Consider the following 12,414-nt stretch of genomic DNA (forward strand, 5'->3'; position numbering starts at 1 on the left):
AAGACAAAAGGCCGTGCAAGGCCACCGCACCGCGGATGATTTTGCTCGTGCTGGCGCCTTTGTGTGGCCAAAGAACATGCGCGAATGCTCCTGTCGGAAGGGTTGGTGTCCTGGCCCCGTCGGGTGTCACGAATGCTCGGTTGCGAAGACCATGGGACCAAAGCCATGGCACGTCGGATGATGGCTCCAGCTGGCGCCCCGGCACTTTCTGTGGCATTGATGCTCGGTTTCAAAGACAAACGTGCGCAGGGCCAGGGGACCGCGGATGACTGCTCGTGCTGGCCTCGTTGGGCGGCATTGATGGTCGGTTGCAAAGAAAATGCGCGATTGCTCGTGTCGGGGACTGGCAAGCCAAGGCCAAGCGAGCCATGGCAACGCGGATGATGGCTCCAGCTGGCGCCCCGGCACTTTCTGTGGCATTGATGCTCGGTTTCAAAGACAAACGTGCGCAGGGCCAGGGGACCGCGGATGACTGCTCGTGCTGGCCCCGTTGGGCGGCATTGATGGTCGGTTGCAAAGAAAATGCGCGATTGCTCCTGTCGGGGCCTGGCAAGCCAAGGCCAAGCGAGCCATGGCAACGCGGATGATGGCTCCAGCTGGCGCCCCGGCACTTTCTGTGGCATTGATGCTCGGTTTCAAAGACAAACGTGCGCAGGGCCAGGGGACCGCGGATGACTGCTCGTGCTGGCCCCGTTGGGCGGCATTGATGGTGTGTTGCAGAGAGCATGTGCGATTGCAAGTGTCGGCCGGGTTTGGGTTCCCTTGGGCTTTCGGGCGCCTTGGACGCAGTCTTGCGAAGACCATGGGCACAAGGCCCCGTCCTGGCCCCTTGTTCGATTCGCTCTCGTCTTGCGCTTGCTTCCAAGGTCCTCCATGACCTTCCCCATGGCCTTGCTAGATCCCCCCCATGACGCATGACCTCTGTCCGTTGATTGGTTTTGAGTGCACACCATGCCCGGCTTGGCACCGTGTTGTCGCGTGAGTGGCATTTGGATCGTGCATGGTGGTGGGCTACCTGCCAATGCGCACAAGCCTTGCACACTAGCCTTGCGCACGAGCCTTGCACAAAAGCCTTGGACACAAGCCTTGCGCACAAGCCATGCATACAAGCCTTGCTCACAAGCCTTGGGCACTGGCCCATCGCACTAGCCTTGCACACAAGCCTTGCGAACTAGCCTTGGGCACGAGCCTTGCGCACTAGCCTTGGGCACTAGCCTTGCACACAACCCTTGGGCACTAGCCTTGCGCACCAGCCTTGCCCACAAGCCTTGCACAGCAGCCTTGCACACTAGCCTTGCATACAAGCCTTGCACACTAGCCTTGCACCCAGGCCTTGCTCACTAGCCTTGGGCACTAGCCTTGCGGACTAGCCTTGGGCACTAGCCTTGCACACAGACCTTGGGCACGCAGGCCTTGCACGCTAGGCATGCTTGGGCAAGCAGCTCCCGCAACAAGTCGGCGGGTGTAGGCATGGTTGGGCGCAGATCCCGCATCGTCTCGTCGCGTCTGGGCGCAAACCCGTCGCGTCTCGTTGCGTCTTCAGAAGTCGTCGCTAACAGCACCTTTGGTTGCCACTGGTGGTTAGGCGGGTTGGTTGCGCAAACCCTATAGGAGGGTGGCATGCTGCGGGGCGCTGGAATGCGCAGGTTTAGGGCGTTTTTGCCCGGATAGGCACTGGAATGTGCTGGTTTTGGGCGTTTTTGCCTGGACAGGCTAAGGAATGGGCATGCTTTGGGCGTTTTTGCCCGGATAGGCACTGGAATGGGCTGGTTTTGGGCGTTTTTGCCTGGATAGGCTAAGGAATGGGGCATGCTTTGGGCGTTTTTGCCCGGGCAGGCACTGGAATGCCTGGCCTTGGCTGGGCATTGCTGGGTTGGGCTCCCTTGGCCTTTCAGGCGCCTTGGATGCTGTCTTGTGAAGACCATGGGCACAAGGCCATGGCATATAGTGAGGAATGGACCACGGTTGCCAAGGTTGCGCAAGTTTTGGGCATTTTTTGCCCGGATATGCCCAAGTATGCCCCGATAGGCCCGTTACGCCCCGGTATGAACGCGTATGCCCGGATAGACTCGGTATGCCTTGGGATACATGCGAATGCCCCGATAGGCTTGGTACGCCCCGATATGCGCACGTGTGCCCCAGTAGGGCTCGGTATGCCCCGGTATGTACGCGTGTGCCCTGATAGGCCCGGTATGCCCCGATATGCACACGTGTGCCCCAATAGGGGTCGGTATGCCCCGGTAGGTACGCGTGTGCCCCGTAGTGCACGTTTCGCAGAACTCCCCGCATGTCCCGCCCCTATATGTAATACTTACTTACTTACTTACTTTCTTTCTTGCTTGCTTGCAATGGTTGGGAGTGCCCGGCATGCCCCGCTGCAGAGACCAAGGGCGCAATGACTTGGCACCGCGGATGCCGGGACTCCGGCACTTCCCGTGGCACTGATGGTTGGTTCCAAAGACAAAAGGCCGTGCAAGGCCACCGCACCGCTGATGATTTTGCTCGTGCTGGCGCCGTTGTGTGGCCAAAGAACATGCGCGAATGCTCGTGTCGGAAGGGTTGGTGTCCTGGCCCCGTCGGGTGTCACGAATGCTCGGTTGCGAAGACCATGGGACCAAAGCCATGGCACGTCGGATGATGGCTCCAGCTGGAGCCCGGGCACTTTCTGTGGCATTGATGCTCGGTTTCAAAGACAAACGTGCGCAGGGCCAGGGGACCGCGGATGACTGCTCGTGCTGGCCTCGTTGGGCGGCATTGATGGTCGGTTGCAAAGAAAATGCGCGATTGCTCGTGTCGGGGACTGGCAAGCCAAGGCCAAGCGAGCCATGGCAACGCGGATGATGGCTCCAGCTGGCGCCCCGGCACTTTCTGTGGCATTGATGCTCGGTTTCAAAGACAAACGTGCGCAGGGCCAGGGGACCGCGGATGACTGCTCGTGCTGGCCCCGTTGGGCGGCATTGATGGTCGGTTGCAAAGAAAATGCGCGATTGCTCCTGTCGGGGCCTGGCAAGCCAAGGCCAAGCGAGCCATGGCAACGCGGATGATGGCTCCAGCTGGCGCCCCGGCACTTTCTGTGGCATTGATGCTCGGTTTCAAAGACAAACGTGCGCAGGGCCAGGGGACCGCGGATGACTGCTCGTGCTGGCCCCGTTGGGCGGCATTGATGGTGTGTTGCAGAGAGCATGTGCGATTGCAAGTGTCGGCCGGGTTTGGGTTCCCTTGGGCTTTCGGGCGCCTTGGACGCAGTCTTGCGAAGACCATGGGCACAAGGCCCCGTCCTGGCCCCTTGTTCGATTCGCTCTCGTCTTGCGCTTGCTTCCAAGGTCCTCCATGACCTTCCCCATGGCCTTGCTAGATCCCCCCCATGACGCATGACCTCTGTCCGTTGATTGGTTTTGAGTGCACACCATGCCCGGCTTGGCACCGTGTTGTCGCGTGAGTGGCATTTGGATCGTGCATGGTGGTGGGCTACCTGCCAATGCGCACAAGCCTTGCACACTAGCCTTGCGCACGAGCCTTGCACAAAAGCCTTGGACACAAGCCTTGCGCACAAGCCATGCATACAAGCCTTGCTCACAAGCCTTGGGCACTGGCCCATCGCACTAGCCTTGCACACAAGCCTTGCGAACTAGCCTTGGGCACGAGCCTTGCGCACTAGCCTTGGGCACTAGCCTTGCACACAACCCTTGGGCACTAGCCTTGCGCACCAGCCTTGCCCACAAGCCTTGCACAGCAGCCTTGCACACTAGCCTTGCATACAAGCCTTGCACACTAGCCTTGCACCCAGGCCTTGCTCACTAGCCTTGGGCACTAGCCTTGCGCACTAGCCTTGGGCACTAGCCTTGCACACAGACCTTGGGCACGCAGGCCTTGCACGCTAGGCATGCTTGGGCAAGCAGCTCCCGCAACAAGTCGGCGGGTGTAGGCATGGTTGGGCGCAGATCCCGCATCGTCTCGTCGCGTCTGGGCGCAAACCCGTCGCGTCTCGTTGCGTCTTCAGAAGTCGTCGCTAACAGCACCTTTGGTTGCCACTGGTGGTTAGGCGGGTTGGTTGCGCAAACCCTATAGGAGGGTGGCATGCTGCGGGGCGCTGGAATGCGCAGGTTTAGGGCGTTTTTGCCCGGATAGGCACTGGAATGTGCTGGTTTTGGGCGTTTTTGCCTGGACAGGCTAAGGAATGGGCATGCTTTGGGCGTTTTTGCCCGGATAGGCACTGGAATGGGCTGGTTTTGGGCGTTTTTGCCTGGATAGGCTAAGGAATGGGGCATGCTTTGGGCGTTTTTGCCCGGGCAGGCACTGGAATGCCTGGCCTTGGCTGGGCATTGCTGGGTTGGGCTCCCTTGGCCTTTCAGGCGCCTTGGATGCTGTCTTGTGAAGACCATGGGCACAAGGCCATGGCATATAGTGAGGAATGGACCACGGTTGCCAAGGTTGCGCAAGTTTTGGGCATTTTTTGCCCGGATATGCCCAAGTATGCCCCGATAGGCCCGTTACGCCCCGGTATGAACGCGTATGCCCGGATAGACTCGGTATGCCTTGGGATACATGCGAATGCCCCGATAGGCTTGGTACGCCCCGATATGCGCACGTGTGCCCCAGTAGGGCTCGGTATGCCCCGGTATGTACGCGTGTGCCCTGATAGGCCCGGTATGCCCCGATATGCACACGTGTGCCCCAATAGGGGTCGGTATGCCCCGGTAGGTACGCGTGTGCCCCGTAGTGCACGTTTCGCAGAACTCCCCGCATGTCCCGCCCCTATATGTAATACTTACTTACTTACTTACTTTCTTTCTTGCTTGCTTGCAATGGTTGGGAGTGCCCGGCATGCCCCGCTGCAGAGACCAAGGGCGCAATGACTTGGCACCGCGGATGCCGGGACTCCGGCACTTCCCGTGGCACTGATGGTTGGTTCCAAAGACAAAAGGCCGTGCAAGGCCACCGCACCGCTGATGATTTTGCTCGTGCTGGCGCCGTTGTGTGGCCAAAGAACATGCGCGAATGCTCCTGTCGGAAGGGTTGGTGTCCTGGCCCCGTCGGGTGTCACGAATGCTCGGTTGCGAAGACCATGGGACCAAAGCCATGGCACGTCGGATGATGGCTCCAGCTGGCGCCCCGGCACTTTCTGTGGCATTGATGCTCGGTTTCAAAGACAAACATGCGCAGGGCCAGGGGACCGCGGATGACTGCTCGTGCTGGCCTCGTTGGGCAGCATTGATGGTCGGTTGCAAAGAAAATGCGCGATTGCTCCTGTCGGGGACTGGCAAGCCAAGGCCAAGCGAGCCATGGCAACGCGGATGATGGCTCCAGCTGGCGCCCCGGCACTTTCTGTGGCATTGATGCTCGGTTTCAAAGACAAACGTGCGCAGGGCCAGGGGACCGCGGATGACTGCTCGTGCTGGCCCCGTTGGGCGGCATTGATGGTCGGTTGCAAAGAAAATGCGCGATTGCTCCTGTCGGGGCCTGGCAAGCCAAGGCCAAGCGAGCCATGGCAACGCGGATGATGGCTCCAGCTGGCGCCCCGGCACTTTCTGTGGCATTGATGCTCGGTTTCAAAGACAAACGTGCGCAGGGCCAGGGGACCGCGGATGACTGCTCGTGCTGGCCCCGTTGGGCGGCATTGATGGTGTGTTGCAGAGAGCATGTGCGATTGCAAGTGTCGGCCGGGTTTGGGTTCCCTTGGGCTTTCGGGCGCCTTGGACGCAGTCTTGCGAAAACCATGGGCACAAGGCCCCGTCCTGGCCCCTTGTTCGATTCGCTCTCGTCTTGCGCTTGCTTCCAAGGTCCTCCATGACCTTCCCCATGGCCTTGCTAGATCCCCTCCATGACGCATGACCTCTGTCCGTTGATTGGTTTTGAGTGCACACCATGCCCGGCTTGGCACCGTGTTGTCGCGTGAGTGGCATTTGGATCGTGCATGGTGGTGGGCTACCTGCCAATGCGCACAAGCCTTGCACACTAGCCTTGCGCACGAGCCTTGCACAAAAGCCTTGGACACAAGCCTTGCGCACAAGCCATGCATACAAGCCTTGCTCACAAGCCTTGGGCACTGGCCCATCGCACTAGCCTTGCACACAAGCCTTGCGAACTAGCCTTGGGCACGAGCCTTGCGCACTAGCCTTGGGCACTAGCCTTGCACACAACCCTTGGGCACTAGCCTTGCGCACCAGCCTTGCCCACAAGCCTTGCACAGCAGCCTTGCACACTAGCCTTGCATACAAGCCTTGCACACTAGCCTTGCACCCAGGCCTTGCTCACTAGCCTTGGGCACTAGCCTTGCGCACTAGCCTTGGGCACTAGCCTTGCACACAGACCTTGGGCACGCAGGCCTTGCACGCTAGGCATGCTTGGGCAAGCAGCTCCCGCAACAAGTCGGCGGGTGTAGGCATGGTTGGGCGCAGATCCCGCATCGTCTCGTCGCGTCTGGGCGCAAACCCGTCGCGTCTCGTTGCGTCTTCAGAAGTCGTCGCTAACAGCACCTTTGGTTGCCACTGGTGGTTAGGCGGGTTGGTTGCGCAAACCCTATAGGAGGGTGGCATGCTGCGGGGCGCTGGAATGCGCAGGTTTAGGGCGTTTTTGCCCGGATAGGCACTGGAATGTGCTGGTTTTGGGCGTTTTTGCCTGGACAGGCTAAGGAATGGGCATGCTTTGGGCGTTTTTGCCCGGATAGGCACTGGAATGGGCTGGTTTTGGGCGTTTTTGCCTGGATAGGCTAAGGAATGGGGCATGCTTTGGGCGTTTTTGCCCGGGCAGGCACTGGAATGCCTGGCCTTGGCTGGGCATTGCTGGGTTGGGCTCCCTTGGCCTTTCAGGCGCCTTGGATGCTGTCTTGTGAAGACCATGGGCACAAGGCCATGGCATATAGTGAGGAATGGACCACGGTTGCCAAGGTTGCGCAAGTTTTGGGCATTTTTTGCCCGGATATGCCCAAGTATGCCCCGATAGGCCCGTTACGCCCCGGTATGAACGCGTATGCCCGGATAGACTCGGTATGCCTTGGGATACATGCGAATGCCCCGATAGGCTTGGTACGCCCCGATATGCGCACGTGTGCCCCAGTAGGGCTCGGTATGCCCCGGTATGTACGCGTGTGCCCTGATAGGCCCGGTATGCCCCGATATGCACACGTGTGCCCCAATAGGGGTCGGTATGCCCCGGTAGGTACGCGTGTGCCCCGTAGTGCACGTTTCGCAGAACTCCCCGCATGTCCCGCCCCTATATGTAATACTTACTTACTTACTTACTTTCTTTCTTGCTTGCTTGCAATGGTTGGGAGTGCCCGGCATGCCCCGCTGCAGAGACCAAGGGCGCAATGACTTGGCACCGCGGATGCCGGGACTCCGGCACTTCCCGTGGCACTGATGGTTGGTTCCAAAGACAAAAGGCCGTGCAAGGCCACCGCACCGCTGATGATTCTGCTCGTGCTGGCGCCGTTGTGTGGCCAAAGAACATGCGCGAATGCTCGTGTCGGAAGGGTTGGTGTCCTGGCCCCGTCGGGTGTCACGAATGCTCGGTTGCGAAGACCATGGGACCAAAGCCATGGCACGTCGGATGATGGCTCCAGCTGGAGCCCGGGCACTTTCTGTGGCATTGATGCTCGGTTTCAAAGACAAACGTGCGCAGGGCCAGGGGACCGCGGATGACTGCTCGTGCTGGCCTCGTTGGGCGGCATTGATGGTCGGTTGCAAAGAAAATGCGCGATTGCTCGTGTCGGGGACTGGCAAGCCAAGGCCAAGCGAGCCATGGCAACGCGGATGATGGCTCCAGCTGGCGCCCCGGCACTTTCTGTGGCATTGATGCTCGGTTTCAAAGACAAACGTGCGCAGGGCCAGGGGACCGCGGATGACTGCTCGTGCTGGCCCCGTTGGGCGGCATTGATGGTCGGTTGCAAAGAAAATGCGCGATTGCTCCTGTCGGGGCCTGGCAAGCCAAGGCCAAGCGAGCCATGGCAACGCGGATGATGGCTCCAGCTGGCGCCCCGGCACTTTCTGTGGCATTGATGCTCGGTTTCAAAGACAAACGTGCGCAGGGCCAGGGGACCGCGGATGACTGCTCGTGCTGGCCCCGTTGGGCGGCATTGATGGTGTGTTGCAGAGAGCATGTGCGATTGCAAGTGTCGGCCGGGTTTGGGTTCCCTTGGGCTTTCGGGCGCCTTGGACGCAGTCTTGCGAAGACCATGGGCACAAGGCCCCGTCCTGGCCCCTTGTTCGATTCGCTCTCGTCTTGCGCTTGCTTCCAAGGTCCTCCATGACCTTCCCCATGGCCTTGCTAGATCCCCCCCATGACGCATGACCTCTGTCCGTTGATTGGTTTTGAGTGCACACCATGCCCGGCTTGGCACCGTGTTGTCGCGTGAGTGGCATTTGGATCGTGCATGGTGGTGGGCTACCTGCCAATGCGCACAAGCCTTGCACACTAGCCTTGCGCACGAGCCTTGCACAAAAGCCTTGGACACAAGCCTTGCGCACAAGCCATGCATACAAGCCTTGCTCACAAGCCTTGGGCACTGGCCCATCGCACTAGCCTTGCACACAAGCCTTGCGAACTAGCCTTGGGCACGAGCCTTGCGCACTAGCCTTGGGCACTAGCCTTGCACACAACCCTTGGGCACTAGCCTTGCGCACCAGCCTTGCCCACAAGCCTTGCACAGCAGCCTTGCACACTAGCCTTGCATACAAGCCTTGCACACTAGCCTTGCACCCAGGCCTTGCTCACTAGCCTTGGGCACTAGCCTTGCGCACTAGCCTTGGGCACTAGCCTTGCACACAGACCTTGGGCACGCAGGCCTTGCACGCTAGGCATGCTTGGGCAAGCAGCTCCCGCAACAAGTCGGCGGGTGTAGGCATGGTTGGGCGCAGATCCCGCATCGTCTCGTCGCGTCTGGGCGCAAACCCGTCGCGTCTCGTTGCGTCTTCAGAAGTCGTCGCTAACAGCACCTTTGGTTGCCACTGGTGGTTAGGCGGGTTGGTTGCGCAAACCCTATAGGAGGGTGGCATGCTGCGGGGCGCTGGAATGCGCAGGTTTAGGGCGTTTTTGCCCGGATAGGCACTGGAATGTGCTGGTTTTGGGCGTTTTTGCCTGGACAGGCTAAGGAATGGGCATGCTTTGGGCGTTTTTGCCCGGATAGGCACTGGAATGGGCTGGTTTTGGGCGTTTTTGCCTGGATAGGCTAAGGAATGGGGCATGCTTTGGGCGTTTTTGCCCGGGCAGGCACTGGAATGCCTGGCCTTGGCTGGGCATTGCTGGGTTGGGCTCCCTTGGCCTTTCAGGCGCCTTGGATGCTGTCTTGTGAAGACCATGGGCACAAGGCCATGGCATATAGTGAGGAATGGACCACGGTTGCCAAGGTTGCGCAAGTTTTGGGCATTTTTTGCCCGGATATGCCCAAGTATGCCCCGATAGGCCCGTTACGCCCCGGTATGAACGCGTATGCCCGGATAGACTCGGTATGCCTTGGGATACATGCGAATGCCCCGATAGGCTTGGTACGCCCCGATATGCGCACGTGTGCCCCAGTAGGGCTCGGTATGCCCCGGTATGTACGCGTGTGCCCTGATAGGCCCGGTATGCCCCGATATGCACACGTGTGCCCCAATAGGGGTCGGTATGCCCCGGTAGGTACGCGTGTGCCCCGTAGTGCACGTTTCGCAGAACTCCCCGCATGTCCCGCCCCTATATGTAATACTTACTTACTTACTTACTTTCTTTCTTGCTTGCTTGCAATGGTTGGGAGTGCCCGGCATGCCCCGCTGCAGAGACCAAGGGCGCAATGACTTGGCACCGCGGATGCCGGGACTCCGGCACTTCCCGTGGCACTGATGGTTGGTTCCAAAGACAAAAGGCCGTGCAAGGCCACCGCACCGCTGATGATTCTGCTCGTGCTGGCGCCGTTGTGTGGCCAAAGAACATGCGCGAATGCTCGTGTCGGAAGGGTTGGTGTCCTGGCCCCGTCGGGTGTCACGAATGCTCGGTTGCGAAGACCATGGGACCAAAGCCATGGCACGTCGGATGATGGCTCCAGCTGGAGCCCGGGCACTTTCTGTGGCATTGATGCTCGGTTTCAAAGACAAACGTGCGCAGGGCCAGGGGACCGCGGATGACTGCTCGTGCTGGCCTCGTTGGGCGGCATTGATGGTCGGTTGCAAAGAAAATGCGCGATTGCTCGTGTCGGGGACTGGCAAGCCAAGGCCAAGCGAGCCATGGCAACGCGGATGATGGCTCCAGCTGGCGCCCCGGCACTTTCTGTGGCATTGATGCTCGGTTTCAAAGACAAACGTGCGCAGGGCCAGGGGACCGCGGATGACTGCTCGTGCTGGCCTCGTTGGGCAGCATTGATGGTCGGTTGCAAAGAAAATGCGCGATTGCTCCTGTCGGGGACTGGCAAGCCAAGGCCAAGCGAGCCATGGCAACGCGGATGATGGCTCCAGCTGGCGCCCCGGCACTTTCTGTGGCATTGATGCTCGGTTTCAAAGACAAACGTGCGCAGGACCAGGGGACCGCGGATGACTGCTCGTGCTGGCCTCGTTGGGCGGCATTGATGGTCGGTTGCAAAGAAAATGCGCGATTGCTCGTGTCGGGGACTGGCAAGCCAAGGCCAAGCGAGCCATGGCAACGCGGATGATGGCTCCAGCTGGCGCCCCGGCACTTTCTGTGGCATTGATGCTCGGTTTCAAAGACAAACGTGCGCAGGGCCAGGGGACCGCGGATGACTGCTCGTGCTGGCCCCGTTGGGCAGCATTGATGGTGTTTTGCTGAGAGCATGTGCGATTGCAAGTGTCGGCCGGGTTTGGGTTCCCTTGGGCTTTCGGGCGCCTTGGACGCAGTCTTGCGAAGACCATGGGCACAAGGCCCCGTCCTGGCCCCTTGTTCGATTCGCTCTCGTCTTGCGCTTGCTTCCAAGGTCCTCCATGACCTTCCCCATGGCCTTGCTAGATCCCCCCCATGACGCATGACCTCTGTCCGTTGATTGGTTTTGAGTGCACACCATGCCCGGCTTGGCACCGTGTTGTCGCGTGAGTGGCATTTGGATCGTGCATGGTGGTGGGCTACCTGCCAATGCGCACAAGCCTTGCACACTAGCCTTGCGCACGAGCCTTGCACAAAAGCCTTGGACACAAGCCTTGCGCACAAGCCATGCATACAAGCCTTGCTCACAAGCCTTGGGCACTGGCCCATCGCACTAGCCTTGCACACAAGCCTTGCGAACAAGCCTTGGGCACGAGCCTTGCGCACTAGCCTTGGGCACTAGCCTTGCACACAACCCTTGGGCACTAGCCTTGCGCACCAGCCTTGCCCACAAGCCTTGCACAGCAGCCTTGCACACTAGCCTTGCATACAAGCCTTGCACACTAGCCTTGCACCCAGGCCTTGCTCACTAGCCTTGGGCACTAGCCTTGCGGACTAGCCTTGGGCACTAGCCTTGCACACAGACCTTGGGCACGCAGGCCTTGCACGCTAGGCATGCTTGGGCAAGCAGCTCCCGCAACAAGTCGGCGGGTGTAGGCATGGTTGGGCGCAGATCCCGCATCGTCTCGTCGCGTCTGGGCGCAAACCCGTCGCGTCTCGTTGCGTCTTCAGAAGTCGTCGCTAACAGCACCTTTGGTTGCCACTGGTGGTTAGGCGGGTTGGTTGCGCAAACCCTATAGGAGGGTGGCATGCTGCGGGGCGCTGGAATGCGCAGGTTTAGGGCGTTTTTGCCCGGATAGGCACTGGAATGTGCTGGTTTTGGGCGTTTTTGCCTGGACAGGCTAAGGAATGGGCATGCTTTGGGCGTTTTTGCCCGGATAGGCACTGGAATGGGCTGGTTTTGGGCGTTTTTGCCTGGATAGGCTAAGGAATGGGGCATGCTTTGGGCGTTTTTGCCCGGGCAGGCACTGGAATGCCTGGCCTTGGCTGGGCATTGCTGGGTTGGGCTCCCTTGGCCTTTCAGGCGCCTTGGATGCTGTCTTGTGAAGACCATGGGCACAAGGCCATGGCATATAGTGAGGAATGGACCACGGTTGCCAAGTGTCACGTGGCCATTTCGTCCAGCGCTGTTCGCATGGCCTATGGCCCGTGACTTGGTCTATCAATGTAATATGTAAGGCTCATGCCTATGTACATTTTGTAGTGAGGACGTAGTTGGTATTAAAATCCATCTCGCCTCGTCTCGTTGCGTCTTGGAAATGCGTTGTTTATAGCACCTTTGGTCGCCACTGGTGGTAAAGGGGGTTGGTAGCTAAAGCTCTTTACCCTGAGATCTTGGTTGGCCATTGAGTGGTGCATTGCTAGTGCATATCCTAGCAGGGATTCCATTCTAGTCAACGGGTGATCGGGGACCCTTAGGAGTTGTAGACCTTTTGGCATGATCCTATTGTAACTTGTGCTAGAATCATCAATAAAGCTTAACATTTTGCCTACGCGTGTGCCCTATTGCTT

This window comes from Tasmannia lanceolata, unplaced genomic scaffold (genome assembly GCF_043159265.1).
Source record: "Tasmannia lanceolata isolate RefF3 unplaced genomic scaffold, GAP_Taslan_0.1 ptg000036l, whole genome shotgun sequence".
Classification (NCBI taxonomy): Eukaryota; Viridiplantae; Streptophyta; class Magnoliopsida; order Canellales; family Winteraceae; genus Tasmannia; species Tasmannia lanceolata.